This window comes from Accipiter gentilis, chromosome 1, assembly GCF_929443795.1.
Source record: "Accipiter gentilis chromosome 1, bAccGen1.1, whole genome shotgun sequence".
NCBI lineage: Eukaryota > Metazoa > Chordata > Aves > Accipitriformes > Accipitridae > Astur > Astur gentilis.
Window position 1 is genome coordinate 55,244,790 of NC_064880.1, and position 18,776 is coordinate 55,263,565.

General features: G+C 40.5%; 1 protein-coding gene across 1 annotated transcript in view; it reads left to right on the forward strand.

Annotated features, from left to right (window-relative positions):
* Positions 1–15,983: 15,983 nt before the first annotated feature.
* TANC1 (tetratricopeptide repeat, ankyrin repeat and coiled-coil containing 1) overlaps positions 15,984–18,776 on the forward strand; it is a 119,434-nt gene continuing 116,641 nt past the window's right edge. Inside the window, exon 1 of the mRNA XM_049816509.1 lies at positions 15,984–15,999. The gene's annotated coding sequence lies outside the window, so the exon portion shown is untranslated. The remainder of the gene's footprint in view (positions 16,000–18,776) is intronic.

Here is an 18,776-nt window from a genome sequence, read left to right on the forward strand (position 1 = left end):
TATATTTCCTCGGAAAAATAGATACAATGACAAGTAATTTGCAGCTGGCTAGCTCCAAGGAGTTCAATATCACATGACATGTAAAACCTGCAAGATAATAAAAAATATTTTGCTTTCCTTTGCTTCCCACCATTACGCTGTTTTCTGATGGTGAAGGTCCAAAGCCATGATCAACAGCAACAAAATACAGTGAATTCTCATGTTTAACCTTTGAGGAAACAAGTGTTGCTGTTATGATATGACAGATATAGTGAAATCTGTGTAAGTTCTTCCACACAGCTCAGTGTGTTGCCATTTAATTCTTTAGAACTGATTCACTTATTCCACTATCCGGTAATATTTTTTTTTAACAAGGATACTTAGGTGGATAGAACACGTGATGACAAAGGTTTATCTTTCTAGTCATTCTGTCAAAAAAGTTTGTTTCTATAACCAAAAATTAGCCGGTAAGGTATATCTTCTCCTTAATGATATTACCCATTACATTCCAGCACTATCATACAGTGCCTGGACACTTCTTTTTCTCTTGTAGTCTGTGAAACAACTGGCATCCAGATCAGAACCAGGACTTGAACTTCTCAGTTTTCATAGAAGAAACAGGTAACCTTTACAGATGTGAAGCCAGACTTCCTACAGATTTTGTCAGATGCATAATATAGGCACTAGTGAACAATTATATCAATATAAAAATCACTGAACATACTGCTGCCTTCACTAATTGGTCTTCTCCATGCTTTAGACACTTAACAATAATGTTCTTTGCAACATTATTAACTTTATGCTGAACTACTATAAAGAGACAATAAAAGTCTAGGACAGAGGAAAAAAAATTAAAGCTTGTATTAATAAAAAATAAGTCATATACCTGCACCAGAATATTTGTTGTCTCCATCATGCTCCTGCAGCATATAAAAATAGCTGTATTGACTCAACTGAAAAATGTTATTGCCTATCTGTAACTGAGCTTAAGAAAACAGGAATAGTATTTCACTGTTCAGTTACCAGCTGTAAAACCAGTATCAGTTTATATCAGTAGCCACAGATTAGTAATTCTGACATTTGAAAATGAGCAATACTGGAGATAAGGTGGATAAAGGAAAATACTGCAGAGTCATGAGCAATAGATTTAACAGCACAGAGATACAAATTAAAACATGATACATAAGGAAGATATTCCATATGCCTGTGTGCTGAAGTGCTTGGTTTAGATGTAGACTATGCCTGGTGTATAATTATGCTAATAGGTATTAGCTAGATTAGATCAAGTAATCAGACAGTCTGCTTGGAAACATGTTGATGTTTGATTCTGCCAAGTGACTTTTCAAACTTTTCAATCAGGTAATAACTTGCCTGTAGAATGTAGCTTCCAAAGGAGGAATTGCCATGAAAGGTGAAAGTTCCAGAGCACTGAGACAGCACTGCTCAAAAAAATTTCCTATGACTATTGTCTCTTTATCACAGTTAAAATTCTGTGCCTGGCCCCAGGCTTCCCCACATATGCCTCCATTATGAAAAAAAAAACCACATTCCAAAAATACATAGAACTGTTACAATATAAATTCCATTCCTAATTCAGTCATTCACTGACTACTACCATTAAAAGAAATCTATCCCTAGCACCAGATGAACATCTCTGAAATTTGATATTTATGTGATCAGGACTTCAATGGAAATAGGACCACGAATGGGAATCACCACCACAACTTCCCAAAATATGTCAGTAATGAAATACGTAAGTTCATAGCTCTTTTACAATGTCTGCCTGAGGACTATGCTGCTGCTGGGAGAAGGAATGATATAAGGGTTTAACAGGTTTGCTATTGCATGCTTCAACTTCTGGGACTGAAACCTGTGGACAATATCTAAGAGTGACTAGCATACAAACAGAAAAAGAAACTTGTAATGCCTAACCAGTATAAAGAGATACTGACTTTGGTTCATTTGTCATTGCTATTAGCAGAAGCAGAGAAAATAAATGCTGTGTTATCCTAAGGAAAAGCTCCCAAATCATTCAGCTCTGCTGTGAGGAGGGTACCATAGCCAAGTTCATGTAAATAAACTGAAAAATCAGTATTTCTCTGCTGAGGCAGAGTAACATTAAGATGAAAAACCCTTACTACTGAATAAATACTTCAGAAAGTTTCTTTTGTTATCTTTCCTTCAGATCATTTTATCTGAAATAATTTTTTTCCACAGTCAAAACTGTCATCCTCCATTTCAAGCTAAATACTTATTGGCAGAGACATGCAGTACTATTGACTTTAATACTTGCAAAGTAAGTTGCTTTTCTAGGGAGGAAATTGCTGCATTTCAAAGCTATTTCCTGCCTCATACATACAGAACTAAAATATCAAAGAGATCTGGTTTAGACTGGATGTCCTTTAACTTCTGCTCTAAAAATCCAAGCCAACAGTAGTCATCCATAAGGTAGCTGTCATGCTGTAAATCCCTACTGGTTTCTTATTCCATGTTCTCTTCTACTTTTTCTACTTAATTTCCCCCTTCTTCTGATTCCACTTAATCGCATCCTATTTTTACATTCTCTCCATTTGTTTTTAATTGTTGAGATCCAAGAATAAGACAATCCCAAATAAATCATGAGACTAATGATTTTTTCTTGTTTCATGTTTTGCTTTCAGAATCTCTAAGAGCTAATTTTTGTGATTAAATGCTTTGGCAAAGCAAAGCAGAACATGTTTACAGCATTCTAGAAAAACCTCTTAGGCATTACGTGTTATGGTTTCAGCAACTGCTTGCAGATAAAATTAACAGTCTTGTCACAATATATGCAGATTCTGCTCTCGGACTCAGGCAGGGGTTGTTCTTGCACGCGTCAGGGAACTGTGAGCAATGCTTTCGTAGCTGTCTTTTTAAGTCACTGAGTTGCAACACAATAATATAGCAAGTGTTGGTAATACTCTAATATTGCTTTCTATTCTCCCTCCCCAGCAAACATGCATACATAGGCATACAAATGCATATGCACACAGACCTTTTTTGACTTGCCTGGTTAGGGACAGAGTAAGGATGGAGTAGGAACTACCTTCTAATCTACCTGCCCATCATCTTACATAAAGCCTAGGGACCCGAAGGTACCATTATGTCAATACAAAAGATTATATTCACTGACAGATTCAAGAAAACGCCAAAATTTGTGATGAAGATTTCTTCATCCACAACGTCGTTTACAACATAGATGGTAAACATTAAAAGATAATTCCTTAATGGAATTTTTAATTTGAAATACTGAAAATTAAACTGTGAAGAAGTTTATGAAACAAATAATTCCAGATTAGCTATATCTACTTCCAGTTCTTATATTTCATTGTAAGATTATTACACTCAGACAGTTATCTTGATGATGCTATTCCTACATAGGACATTTATTTTGGACAACTCTATTTCCAAACAGGATGAAACAGGATTAACTACCAGAATGCTGGGATGATAAAAATCACAGACAGGATTCAGAAAATCTTACTGAGTAAAAGTTCACAGTAGAGTTATTTTAGAATTAGTTATTAATCATACAAAAAGCTTCATATGTAGTAATTAAAAACATTAATGAACACTACCTTTGAAACCAGGTCCTTTGCTGTTCCAGCAAGTACTTCTCAACTTTTGCAGGGTATTCCAGTAGCCGTACTACCTTGATATTGATCTAAGGCAATAAAAACAGTTTAAGAAAACATGTTAGCTGCTTAGATGTCTTCATTGTCAATGACAGTATTTAAACACAATGTACCATATTTCATTAACAGTCTGTCACTAAGTTGCTGGTTTCTTATTTAAGAAGGAGACTAATTACAATGAACTATACATGAGAAATTATGTATGAATGAAAACTCTGCTTGTGCCATCCAGTGCTGGAAAATTTTTAACTGAAGCCTGCTATGACTAATTATACATATTTAATATATTAAGCAACAAAGAAAAATAATGAATGTTCCTAATTTTACCACTGATGTTACCGCTTTGAAAATATATCTGTTTAACACAAATGTCACAGTCACTTTATGGACATTCTGTATTAATTGAGGGTGAAATTATGGTGCTACTGAAGGCAAAGAGGCTCCATTGTGGCCAAAGATTTAATTTCATACCACAGCTTTCCAAAGAGCAAATGAAATTCAGGCTAGATTTTCTGAATGACAAAATTGGATCTTTGGGCTGAAGTGATGAAATACTTGATAACTTAAACATTATGACAGGTGGGTATTTTCAATAAATTCTGTGAAACTTTTATACAGGTTAAGTAGTATAACTCCTTCTTATTACTACACATTAGATAATTTAGAAGCATTTGTTAAAGGCTGCACTGTTGTAATTTTGAAGTGTGACAGTAAGTTATAACAGGCCTGGAAACAAAGGGGTTTTTTGAAAGTTTTTTTCTATATGTATATAACTTACAACAGAGAAAGTATCTCTATCTAGCAGCTAACAGTCTTCCAGGCTCGATTTCAGAGTACAAGTAACTCATTGGTATGCCGCATGTGTATTTTGGATACTATGCATCCAAAGTATTTAGAGTATTTTGAAACTGTCTATGATTTTAATGGATTCTTTCTCATACATTAAGAATAAAAGCTTGCGAGTATCACCATGCTCTTTTTGTATTGTTGCCAACGTGCTAAGTTTTCTTCTTTAAGGACACAGGGCAATAATGAATACTTCAGTAGGTTTTGTACACTGAAATGCGGGGGGGCACTTAAATTACTCAAGGATTACAGCCTTTGCTGCTGTAGCACTGAAGCCCTATTTAGCTAAATCGTATTTAGGCTTTCAAAAGTAGAACTATGATGTTTTTCAGTTGAATAGGCTGCTTCTGACCTCACAGTTAGGCCAAATGCTAGTTTGGGACAACTCCTTATGCTACATACGGAGGCAGAATTCTGAACCCCGCTCTACAGAAAGGCAGACCCTGTTTTCCCACAGAGGTGTAGAAGTGACTGACAGGACTGAAGGTGGGTGTTTCTGGGTACGCTCCAGCTTCCACAGCTTGATATTGCATTACAAACTGCTGGCAACAGCTCTGTCTAATCCCAGTACACCAAGGTAACAGAAAAGGTAGTGGCTGAAAGGACTTGCCCATGACTCTCATTTGGGACCTTCCAGATAAGAATAATAAAATCATCTGGATAAAGAGTCTACATATGCATTTCTTAAACTCTAGCTTCTTTTTATCAAAATAAGGGTGCATTTCAGCAACATGCTTGCTGGATTGTCCATTTAAAAACTTAGCAATACAAAGTCAGTTATGTCCAAAAGATGGCAATACAAATACAAAATTAAAGTCTAGCCTCTGTAACAGCAGTCTCTAGACTTTTTTGATCATGTGCGCCTATCAGTAAAAAAATGTTGAGCCCACACCACCAATATATGTATATTAATTTACAAATTATATACAGGTACTACTGTTCTAATAAAGTACATTACAAAAAATACACAAAAATAGAAATTTTAAAAGGATGAGATAAAGATGAGGGGTTTAAAAATAATTTTATTATTTATTAATGGTACAAGAAACCTTTTGTTCACACAAAATTAATAACAGACAATATAATATTAATAACAATAATAATATTTCAGTGGGAGCTACATGATTGAATATGCTTCATTATTTTACAAAATATTGGTTTAACATTTTGTGATAACAGCAATTCGAAGGTCTAAGTACAGTTTGTTTTGATACTTGGTTTTAGTGGCCATCACAACCCCAAAACCAACTCACAAAGACACGCAGATCCAAATGGAAGAAGTGCATTGTTGGCTGTGCTTTCTAAATCATGATTCTCATTTTTCACTCCCATCTGCTAATTATGCAAAGGCTTTCCTTGAAATTTGGCTAGTAAATTTTCACCTTCCCTGATGTTAATCAGTTGTTCTTGCAAACTAATTGGAAGGTGTTGCATTTTTATATTTTTAATACATGGGTTCAAAACCCACTGAAATGCTTCATTTGGAAGATTTTTAAATAGGTCAGGAATTTCTGCTTCTGAGTTTTTGAAGTGTACAGATACCAGAGTTTTTATAGGTGACATCACTTTTGGCACAATATCATGTAACAATAATTTCCAAACATTTGTTTTCAGAATGCTCTCTCGACAGCACCAGTATCTTTCAAAAAGCAGTTACTTTCTCACTCATTGTTAAAGCGTCCCCTTTACCTTGAAGGGACACGTTAACTGTGGTGTGTTTTTTTTTTTTTTAAATGTCAGCTAGGTTACCTACTACTGACAGCCACCTGTCATCACAGAAAAGGTCATCAAATTTGGAACACTTATCTTCCCGTGAAAGAAAAATGCGTAACTCATCTTTAAGTCTGGAAACTCTTTGCCATAAGATAACCAGAGAACCTCTTGTGTGGTACAAAAGCTTTTTATGGTCACTCGCCATCTCATCCAACAACTTAAAGGTCTTCTTGCTATAAAATTAACCACACTGATGACATCCTCTAGCACTTTGTGCACTTCTGGCTCCAACTTCTTTGCTGCAATAGCTTGCCTATGAATGATGCAGGTAATTAATTTCACATGGCAAAATCTCTGTAAGCTTACTCTAGAATCCTTTTTCTATTCCAGTCAAAGCAGCCACTCCATCAGTAGTTACACTTCATGGTAGCTAGCATGGGTCTATGTTTTGGATTTGTGCTGAAAACAGTGTTGATAACACAGGGATGTTTTTGTTATTGCTGAGCAGTGCTCGCACAGAGTCAAGGGCTGTTCTGCTTCTCACTCCAGCCCACCAGCGAGGAAGAGGCTGGAGGGACACAAGGACTTGGGAGGGGACACAGCCGGGACAGCTGACCCCGACTGACCCAAGGGATATTCCAGACCATAGGACATCATGCTCAGCATATACAGCTGGGGGAAGAAGAAGGAAGGGGTGAATGTTCGGAGTGATGGTGTTTGTCTTCCCAAGTCACCATTACACAAGACGGAGCGCTGTTTTCCTGGAGACGGCTGAACACCTGCCTGCCCATGGGAAGTGGGGAATGAATTCCTTGTTTTGCCTTGCTTGCACATGCAGCTTTTGCTTTGCCTATTAAACTGTCTTTATCTCAACCCACGAATTTTCCCCACTTTTACCCTTCCGATTCTCTCCCCCATCCCACTGGTGGGGAGTGAGCAAGCAGCTGGGTGAGGCTGAGCTGCCCACCAGGGTTAAACCACTACAGTAAGAAACCTCAAGAGGCTTCTAAAGATTTACAATTAAGTTTAGTGAAATTATGTGTGTGATCAAGTATCACATGACTCAAAAAAAAAATCACTTAAAAATTGTAGAGGCTTGTCTTAATTTTCTGGATGCTTAATTTTTAAATGTTTTGCTAATTGTGATGTCTTTATACTATCATTAGCTATTATCTCAGGGCACAATACACAATTAGGATGAGGTTCATCATTAATGATGGCAGATGTCAATCTGTATTTCAAGTAGTCTTCTTGATAATTTCAAAATTTTTTGCCTGATTTCTCCTCAGATCTGATTAGATCAGCATTGGTTTTACGCTGTAATATGGCTGACGAGCTTGTACGAGGAGTAGGTGAAGCGTCAGCTCTGCCATTTTCTTGTTGTTCGCTTGCGCTTGCACTTGCACTACCTGCAACCCTTGGATTCTTTGCAGGAATCTCTTTAAGCCACTTGTCCAGTTTGTGAGCATTACTTTAGTTAAAACTAGATAATATAATCCATAAATCCACTCAACCAGGCATGTGCAAACTGCAGTACATCACAATTCACTGAAAGTGAGCAAACGAATGAGGGCACCGCAGTGAACCCCTCTGTATTGTGAACACCCACTCTGCCTCCAGGAGACGCTGGTACCATCCACAACGCAGGACCCTCTAACATACAGGCCAAGTGAAGGCACCACTGTCAAGCTACATATTAAATATTAGTAAAGTATATTTTCTTTTTTTTTTCTTTTTTTAAAGATAATTAATGTAAGTAGAAGTTCTAAAATTTTCCTTATGCACACGAACAGATCAGTCCTGCACAACCTCTGGGCTGCGCGCACCTCACTTCGGAGACCATTGCCCTAGACGACTGGTGAGCAATGAATAGTCTGTTACCAACTTGTTTCCAAGTGAACGGGGTGACTTGATTTTATAATAAATTAACTGGATCTTTCAAATGTCTTGTTCAAGCTGACAAAGTTCAGCCTTCGTTCTCCAAAGGATTTGGAAAACCTATGGGCAGTGAGAGACTACTTTTTATAATGTTAATGTGGCTTTGCCCAGCAGCTTTGTTGCTGTCCTTTCTTGGAACTTATGTCCTTACTGTTCATGCTGTTTCCCTCTAGTATTTATGACATGCTAGTTGATTAACATATAAGTTATGGTATCTTGGACAAAAATGCAATTTCAGTAAGGTATAGGCAGCAGGAACAGAATAACTAACTCTTCAAGATAAAGATCTTCTAATGTAAATTGTATCAGTAGTACATTAGTAAAAAGTAAAAGATAGTAAAATCATAAAATAATAAAATAATGAGAAATAGGAGGCAATGTGACGTATTTTTAATGTTTTCAACTTTTTAGCAGTTCTTAAAAATGGAAGGGAGGATCATTTTGAGAACTGACAGAAAAAAGTAGGGCTTGTGTTAGTATGTAATGATCAGAAAACTTAAATTGGTCATGATGATATGTCAAGGCTTTAAAATGGATAGTAAAAAATAATTTTTAATTGCCTTTGTTGTGTAAAACATCCATGTTTGTTAAAATCATGGGTGTTTTTTTTTTAAAAAGGCATGTAAATGTCAACATTTCACTTCTGTCTCAAGTAGATATTAATGACTGAAGAGGATAAGCTTTACCTCACTAAATCAAGTTCTACAGTCTTTTGCTTGAAATAAAATCACCACGTAGTTCTTAAAAGCTCTATCTGTAGCCTCATCACTAAAATAGTTGTATAAAATTGGAGGGGAAAGTGACTAAAAAAGGTCTCCTATCATCTCTGTAAAGCTTCCGTATTTCACTTCCCCCAACAAATAAGAATTAACTGTAGAGGTAATGTTTTCCTCAAATATTTGTGCATCTCCTGATCAGTGGAACAAAAAGCCTTGAAGCCTTCTCTAGAGATCAAAAATGTAGAGGCTTTTTGCCCAGTCATTGGTCAAAGAAACCTAGTAGACAAATGCACAGTTATGTATATTCACACAACAGTGTGGAGGTTATTCGTAACTATTACAACTTTGGACATCAGTATTAAAATTGGGACCACAGAGCTGCGGTTGAACTTCATATCATCAACAGTTAAAACCAAGTTCTGCTACAGTATCACTTAAAAACTCTCAGAGAAACTGGTGACTAGTTTTTGACCTGGAAGAGGATGCTTTCTTCAGTCAGGATACAAAGTCATACCCAACTTTACACTAACTTCATTACTTTCATTAGAAGTACTTAGCAGGCGCAGCAAAATAGCACAGCAAAACACATACATATGAAATTCATATTATCACTACGATAGCAAAAAATGAGATGCTGTAGTATGATACCTGGTACTATAAATGAAATTTCCCTTCTGTGCCACTTAAGTCAGCATTAACTCCATTGACTAAAATAGACTTTTCCTTGAGCCATGTATGTATTAGATAATGTTTCCATGGAATAAACAGCTAGTAAATGACTGTTCTCTGGTTCTGAGGGGACGTGAACTTGAAACGAGATGTCCTGTAGCACTGAGATTCTCTGCTGTCTGCCAAGGTGTGAACTCCTACTGGAGCCTTTCCCTCAACTGAGGTACTAGCAGCTGAGGTACTTCTCTACCCAGAAACTGATTTTCACTAAGTTTAGAGCACAGAACTGTATCTGCAATCTCCGGCCCTCTGTTAAATGTGGCCAAGGACAGCCGGGGACTTCAAAAGTTCTCAGCCATGGGAAGCAATACATCAAAACACACAAGCTGAATGCATAACCTTGGATTCTGCAGGAAACCCAGCTAAAAAAATTAACAAAACAACAAATCAACAAAAGCAACGACAAAATTCCCAAAACAACAATAAAAAAACCTTGAGACACATACAAGTGAGAAAAATTCTAAGTGAAATACCACAGAAAGTAAAATAGGCTGAAGGAAGCTGTGAGTCTACAGCAGTAATTTAAAAAGTCTATGATCAACAACCATGACAAAACAAAGAAAAAGGAATAAAGACAGGGCGACTTGGATGAGGGCTAACTAAGGTGACAGAGGTTTCCATCAGACTGAGAGAGCAGTCAATCTAACACTAACCCCTCATACAGATAATTTTCTTCCTTTAGTCACTCCCTTCCTCCTTTCCACGGGACTTACATGATGCCCTCACGCTGCAGCGTCGCAGTCTATGTTTTTCCAGCGCTGCCGCCTCAGTCAGTTGCCGGGAGGTCAGCGCGGCGTTAACCTGTTGGAACAGAACACCCGATGAGTCGCTACCGCCTCCGCCCCAGTCACCACAACCCTTCTCCGACGCGCTCCTACGAGCTCCTTCCCGCCCCCCTCAGCGGATCTCCCCCTCGCTGCGGGCGCTGCCACGGCCACCACCTGCTCCCCGCCTCACAGCTGCCCCCGCAGAAGCCGCTGCCGCCCTCGCCCTCATCCTCAGGTGCCGCCTCAGACGCCCCCGCGCCCGCCCCCAGCCGCAGAAAGGCCCTGCTCCGCGGCCCGGTACGCATCCGCCGTGGCTGCCTGGCCCCGCCATGACGCGGAGACGGCGCTTTTCGCCGCTGGGTGGGCGCCCTCCTGCAGGTAGGGCTGGGGCTGGGGCTGGGCCGGGAAGACGTGTGAGAGACGCTCCTCCGCCGCGCTCCTCGGCGCGGGCGGGCGCCTCTCCTCGCCCCGGTCCGCGACGGGCGCGCCGCGAGCAGAGGGAAGCCAGCTGCCGCCGTGTGGCGACGGCCCCGCGGGCAGCGTGGCCGGTCGCTGAGGGGCTGCGGCCCCCGAAATCGGCCGTCCTCGACGAACGCGGCTGCCGATAGCGTCGGACGTCCGCGGAGCCGCCGGGTCGGGCCGGGCCGCGCTGCCCCGCCGCAGCCGGCGCTCCCGCCCCTGCGGGCTCCCCACCTGCCCCTCCCTAGGCCCGAGGGGCTGTGGAGCGGTGCCGGCGGGCAGGGCTCGGGAGGGCGGGACCGGTGGGCGCCGAGCGGTCGGGGCCGCCCCGGCGCCTTCTCCCGGCGCTGCCGGGTTGGCGGGGCCCGGAGCCGGACCTTCTGCGGGAGGGTCGGTTCTGAAGCGTCCGTGTAAGCGCAGCTGGCCCTGGGGCAGGCGTGGAAGCTAGTCTGTCGTGCTCAGCCTTGTCTGCTTCATCCAGGGACCCCGCACCTCCATGTTTGATGCTATACCGGCTCCATTAAACTTAAACCTGAACTGCTTGACGTTGGATCTGGTAGAGCAGGGCGGCGTGACGTTCGGCTGCTTTTTTAATCAGGAATGCGTTATCAAGTAATAGGGAGAGAAGTAGGTATCAATCTTCTCGTAAAATATTTTTTTTTAGTGTTCCAGCCTTATTCCTCGCCTCCTGTCGCAATGCAAAAAACTTTTTTTTTTATTATTTTTTTTTTATTTCCCCCAGCTCCCCCTTGGAGGCCTTTCTTTGACTGAACGGTGCCTTTGAGTACAGGCTGATAAGCTTTCAACGTGGTACTCTAACCACTGCTCTACATAACGGGAGATTCGTCACGATGTGATACTTGGTGTTTAAATGCCTGCCTAGGTTTGTTGGAGAATTTGAAATGCATGTAGACGGTAATCAGCTCCTCTGCTTGCCAATTCAATAATTGTGCGCTGCTAGGATCTCAAATCAGAGTTGGCATTGGTATTTGGTTTGTTTCCCGCGTGTACTTGGTACACGTACAGAGCTGCTGTAGACCTAGCCTTCAGAAATGTTGTACAGCCCCTGCTTAGCCTAAACCGATTAGGGTCCGTCCTGTGTCCCCGTCCCATCCCCGTCCCCTGTGGTTTATTAGGAGTAGCTACTGCCTGAAAAGCGCAAGGCGTAACTTGTGTGTCTCATTGTACCCCTAAAATCTGTTTTGTTTTCTTGAAAGTTTATTTTTTAAGCATGCTTTTAGATGAATTTGTGATGTAAGTAGTTTTTTTTTAGTTTCATTTGTCTCTAGTCCTTTCCTGGATTTTTGTGTCTGTGTGTGGCAGGGACTTGGACCTGAAAGGGCTTTTAAGCCACTGCAGCCAGTGACATAGTGCAAATACTGTTTTTTCTTAATTCGCATGACAGTAAACAGCATCTTGGTGAGGCTTATCTGTCGCTACAGTGGAGGTTATCATCTCTGGCAGAGCAGCAGGGATGGCAGGAATAAGTTTTCAACTATGCACTTACGGAGCAAAGCAGGTTGAAGGTGGGCACCTTTATTCTGACCATGGCATCCATAAGTAACGTCGGGATTCAAAAGAGCTTGGTGCCTTTGTTTTCAGTTTGGGATTCGGGGTTTGGTTGGTTGGGGTTTGGCTTTGTTTTTTTGTGGGGGGAAGGGGGTGGAGAAGGGGGATGTTCCTCCTTTCTTTCTTTAAAAATACATGGTGTTTTAAATAATGGAAATTAGCAAAGATTTTTGGCACTTAGTTCTTAACTCTTAACTGTTAGATTACATGGCTTACAAGGCACTTACAAAAATCCAAAAATTGAACTCTATATTACCACTTTGACATCTCTCTTAATTGCTTTGAAAAAAAAAATTACAAAAGAGCTTTCTGGTGGATTCCAGAAACATCCATATTTTACTATGCCACTGTGTGATGGGTTGACCCTGGCTGAACACCAGGTGCCCACCAAAGCCGTTCTATCATTCCCCCATCCTCAGCTGGATAGGGGAGAGAAAATATAACAAAAGGCTCACGGGTCGAGATAAGGACAGGAGAGATCATTCACTATTACCGTCACGGGCAAAACAGACTCAGTTTGCAAAATTAACTCAATTTATTACAAATCAACCAGAGCAAGGTAATGAGAAGTAAAATGAAATCTCAGAACACCTTCCCACCACCCCTCCGTTCTTCCCGGGCACAACTACCCTCCCGGATTTCACCACCAAGCCCCCCCAGCGGCACAGGGGGACAGGGATGGGGTTTATGGTCATCACACATTATTTTCTGCCGCTTCACCTCCTCAGGACGAGGGCTGATCACACTCTTCCCCTGCTCCAGCGTGGGGTCGCACCCACGGGACACAGTCCTCCACGAACTCCTCCAATGTGGGCCATTCCCACGGGCTGCAGTTCTTCACAAACTGCTCCAGCATGGGTCCATTCCACGGTGTGCAGTCCTTCAGGAGCACACTGCTCCAGCGCGGGTCCCCCACGGGGTCACAAGTCCTGCCAGAAAACCTGCTCCGTGGGCTCCTCTCTCCACAGATCCGCAGGTCCTGCCAGGAGCCTGCTCCAGCACGGGGTTCCCACGGGGTCACAGCCTCCTTCGGGAACCCACCTGCTCCGGCGTGGGGTCCTCCACGGGCTACAGGTGGATATCTGCTCCACCGTGGACCTCCCTGGACTGCAGGGGGACAGCCTGCCTCACCAGGGTCTTCACCACGGGCTGCAGGGGAATCTTCGCTCCGGCGCCTGGAGCATCTCCTCCCCCTCCTTCTTCACTGACCTTGGTGTCCGCAGGCTTGTTTCTCTTACATGTTCTCACTCAGGCGGCAGTTTCTCCCCGTCCCAACTTTTTTTCCTTCTTAAAAATGTTATCACAGAGGCGTTACCACTATCACTGATTGGCTCGGCCTTGGCCAGCAGCGGGTCCGTCTTAGAGCCAGCTAGTATGGGCTCGCTCTCTCTCGAACACAGGGGAAGCTTCCAGCAGCTTCTTACAGAAGCCACCCCTGTAACCCCCCCCTGCTACCAAAACCTTGCCAAACAAAACCAATACACACTGCCATGGATGTGTATGAGGAGGCTTGACAGCTGCTACTAGCAGCTATTTTAAAGTCAGTGAAAAGATTGAAATAACTCCTGCGTTATTTCTAATCATTATAAATAACTTTATTCTGTGGGCTTGTTGGTAGTTGACACAATTCTTGATTGGCCACTTAGTATTTAAATACTATCTTTTCCCATTTTGGGTATCTCTCCTTCCTGCCCAACATGTCAGCTCCCCCTTGTGCTTTTTGTAAAGCTTCATAGTGTTAAAATGTCTTTGCCTCCCTGTGTGTCTGGATCTCTTCATCCTGCTAAATTAAAACTGTAAAAAATGCTTTTATCTAGAAATCACCAGTCCTGCACGTATGCTTAGCGAAGGTCCCAAACCAAAAGTCATGGATTTAGGTTCAGTTATGGGTTTTTTTTAATCTATTTCCAAAATTTTAGTTGGGTTCCCACTTGCAGTTTGACTCATTCCTAAAAACGCAAAAAGTCTAAGCACCAAAGAAGCTGTGGAAGAATACTTGGAGTAACTTACTTTGGCATTCTGGATGAACTTGTTAGAAAGGGAACATGATGTCAAGAAGACATCAGTCTAACATCTTGAGATAGTCCAGGGTATTTTATGTTTTGTTTTGTCTTTTTTGTTGTTTTGGGGTTTTTTTTGTTTGTTTTTAAATCCTTTGTCATTCTTGTTTAAAGGTGCTTCTCATTTTATCTCCCTGCTTACAAAGACAAGGAAAAGTTTCATACCTTGGGAGCCAAGGGTGTTTAGAATCTTGATTCTCTTTGCTGGTAGATAATTGGAAATGGTCGACACTTCCATTTCAGAGGAGAGTTTTCATTTTGCAGTTAGACTGCCGAAAGAACTTGGTTCAGACTAGATCTCTAGTGTATTTGCAGCTGTGAGTTGGCTAGGCGATTCATTTGCTGCTTATACAGCAGTATAATTAACTGTATATATGTAATTTTGAAAAGAAAAGCCAAGTCTAGATATTGCACAACTCCAGCACTGTAAGGCTGCTTTGGACATGACTGAAGGGGAATTCTTGTTTCTAAAACTAAACCTCCATCCAGGAATACAAGGTGAGTAGTCGCATTTGGTAGAAAATGGGTGTTACAGATGGACACATCTGCTCTCCCAAAAATGGCCAAATACATTTCTTGTGCTATCTAGCTGACTAATTCTTGAAGCGTTTCTCCATTACCATATTCACTCCAAATATTTGAGTTTGAAAACTGTAGTCTTGATTATTCATGATAAGAATTGGAACCTTGCTGTAAGATGAAGCAACTTCCTCAAAATAATGAGAAATGCATACTAAGTTTCTTCTTTCTTACTCTCACAGTTTTAAAACTTGTACTTTCTCCCTGGTCATGAGGGTATTTTTTCTTTCAACAAGATGTTTTAGGTAACTTTACATGTTCTTTGTTCAGAATTGAATTTTCTGACATGCCTCAGAACATAGATTGTTATTGTTAGGTCGTCTATAGCTTAATTAGTGCTAATTGGTTTTGTGATTGGCAGATATATTAATGAAATATAATTAAACATGCTAGAACACAAATACAAAATGAGTATGCTGCTGGTTCTTCTCTGCATTATTAGGTTTATTCTAGAATACTTTGGGCAAATTATGAAACCTTTTTTGCTGTTGGTGACTTTGTTTGAAAACCTGAAAGTGTTTAGAGGTTTGTTTGTTTTGCTTTAAAATTAAAATGGAAACCATTACATCAGACATTATGGGGGAAGAATGCATATTAACATAATAAGGTGTTAAGATTTAATATAGTTAAGCAGTGACCAAAACCCCTCTGACTTCTTGATTATAGTATTTGGAAACTGATTGAGTATCTATGACACAGAAGTGTAAAGTCTGTGTTGGATCTCTTTGGCTTACTTCTGTGTATGTGCATGTTCGAAAGTTAAACGTGGAGTTAAATATTGGAAGATGCTTTCTTGTTACCAATTATCTGGGGTGTAAGTATTTTTTCTTCTCTAAATGTAAGTAATGTAGAATGTAATTCTGTAGATACTTTTACATAAATTCTATTCTCTTCTTGCAGTTAAAGCTGGAGGTATGAGAGTGTCTAAAAAGCAAGAAAATGGACCTGTTGAGAAAAAGGCTAAAGCTCCAGGAAAAGAAAAAACGAGGTATTGCATTGCAGGTCTTGTTCCCCCCGCCCCATAAAGTTCATAGGTAATGGGCTGAAGGTTGAAAACAAAGACAGCTCTTAATCTCTGAAGAGTTCAATTCTTAAATTAACTTGCGTGATTTATAGATAAAAGGTAACTTTGAGGTAATTGTCAATGTAAACAAGCAAACAACAAAAAGCAAAAAACAAACTTCAAAACCTAAGGACAATGCCTTGCAATGAAAGACAAGGGCTGAATGTCTTCCCTATCATCATGTGTTATGGAACAGAAATCAAAACCATGTGTTGTCTACCTGTACCTAATAAAGTAATGGTCAAACAGTTTGCACTGAAATAAGAATAAATTTTAGGCTGTCCTCATTCTGAAGGAAATTAAACCCACATCTCCCACCCCCCCCAAAGAGTCTATTATCTCCTGTATAGGCTATATCTCATATTTTAATCTGAAATCTAATTTGGCTTTTCCTGTTTTCTACTTCATAAGGTTACTCAAGCTATTTTGCCCCCAAATGAAGGCATGCTTCTACTTTTGAATAAGGTAGCAGTGACTGGTTGAAGTGGTCATCAAAACAAATATTTTCTTACAGCTCTTTTAAATGAAGACTGAATGTTATTCTAAAATATATGCACTTTAATTCTTAAATATCACTTAACAAAAACTTAATTTGTCCAATATAAGGATAAGAGGGTAAAATTTTAATGACTTGCGGTGTTCCTGAAATTGCATTAGAGTCCAAATACTAAATGGAACACAGTGCCTAAATAGGATTTAGACACTCAGGTTTTTGCTTCCGTTGCAACTTTAAATGTTCTCAGCGGCCACCCAGTTTGGATGCTCCTTATCTCACCACATACCTTCTTTTTTTTGCACAAAACTTCCCTTTAAGAGCCTCCAGTTCTTTTGGGCATATCTAGAACTGCATAGTTCTTGCAGAGTACCTAGCACCCTTCATAATTGCTGTGACATTCAGAAACCAGTCAGTGCGATGTTAAGGTTTTATTCAAAGGAGCCTGATACAGTGATCTGCTCTTGGAACAAATCTGCTGTGTCCTGATAGCTATGACCTCATTGTGCAAGGAAGTGGTGTACATATCCTAATCATCATATGGAGAAGGATATTTGTGAGGAAATGGAAGACCTGAATTTTAGCCTGTTGTCAGCTAAAAATGGTATGTATCTTGCTGTGTCATTTGCCTTCACCAGTGAGCTAGATGCTCCCTGTTGAAGTTTAATGGAAAAAAGACTCATGGAAAAAGACTTGAGATTTGTGGGGATAAGACAAAATGTAATGGTTAAAGTACTGTGCTTGGGAAGGTGAATCTAAAATTTCACTTGGCATTGTAACTTGTTTGCATTTAATACCTATATCCCTTTTGTCAGTGTTCAAAATAATATGTAAGTTGAAACTGGAACTTGGATATCCTTCTCTAATGAGTGCTCCTGCAACTAGTGTACACTTTCTTCTAGCCTTCTAAAACATCGAATTTTTGCTGCTCAGCAGCCCAGCTCCAAGAGGAGAGCACAGTCTGATCTTGGTGACTCTTGAGAGCAGGAGATGAGGGGTTTGTCCGCTTTAGAATGAGGACAGCCTGGAGTTCGTTCTTCCCTTGGAAACTGTTGAGTGTTACTTTATTAGGTATGGGTGGGAAACATGTATGTTGTTGCTTTAAAAGTGTCTTTGTCATCTTACTATGAAAAAGCACTTGTATGCAAATATTTTTACCTGTAGGATTGGGCTCTGATTTCTGTCCAGGTGCCTCTCCTGTAGTCCCAAATTGGGACTAGTTTTATGTATAAAAATAAACTGAAAGAAAACAAGATTAAATATTCTGTTGTATCTTGTAAGAACCGAACTCCCTTCCAGCGGTCTTTGTATTGTCCTCATGATAGCTTGCTCTGGGCTTGCTGAAGAGGCCTGTACAAACTGGGAGCAGCTCTAGAATCGTGTCTTTATTAAAGCATATCTTGGAATTACCCTGAAAGCTGTGAATTACTGCTTTCACTGCTGGGGATTTAAGGACATCAGTTATTTCTTACCTGTAAGAAAGGAGCCACCTATGCTATGGAGTTTCTGTAGTACGCAGGTAACCATTTAAAAAGCCTGGATAAGACAGGATAGGTAAGTGGTCTAGGTGACTTTGTTTTGACTCCCGCTGCTTTTTCCACACTGAGATTTGGAGAGAAGTTCCCTGTAGTACTTTTCATAAACAGATTTACCTCTGGTGTTTCTGAATATCTTTAGGTGCTGTCAAGAAGGCTTCCTTTTCAGTTGAGTGTCTGTGTGTACATTGCAGTCACAGTATCTCACTCCAAAGTACTGTAATCTAGTAATGTCATTGTAAAATCGACTATTTTGCCAGGAGTTAAAACGAACACTTGTGACTAGACTGACAGATGAACTCAGTTTTTGGACCAAGATGTGATCCCCCCCCAAATGTTGTAATCGGCTGGATAACTTAAATTAACTGGGTTTAGCCATATTTAACACTGACCTATTGGCACTATTTCTTGGCAGGCTACAGAAATCATCACTGTAGGTTTTTGTTTGCATGTTTTTTCCTCACTGGCTTGGAGGACACTAACCTATAATACAATTTTTGGAACAAAGCTGAGCCAGTAACACTGACTTCTTTCCTATTTACTAGTTCCTTGTGCCAGAATCAATGGTTACTCAATATAGTATACATACCTTGTTGGGATGATGGATGTAATTGTCTGGTTGCAATCACAGAAGTTGCAGAGAATGTAGTAAAGTAGCTTAGTAGCTGTCATTA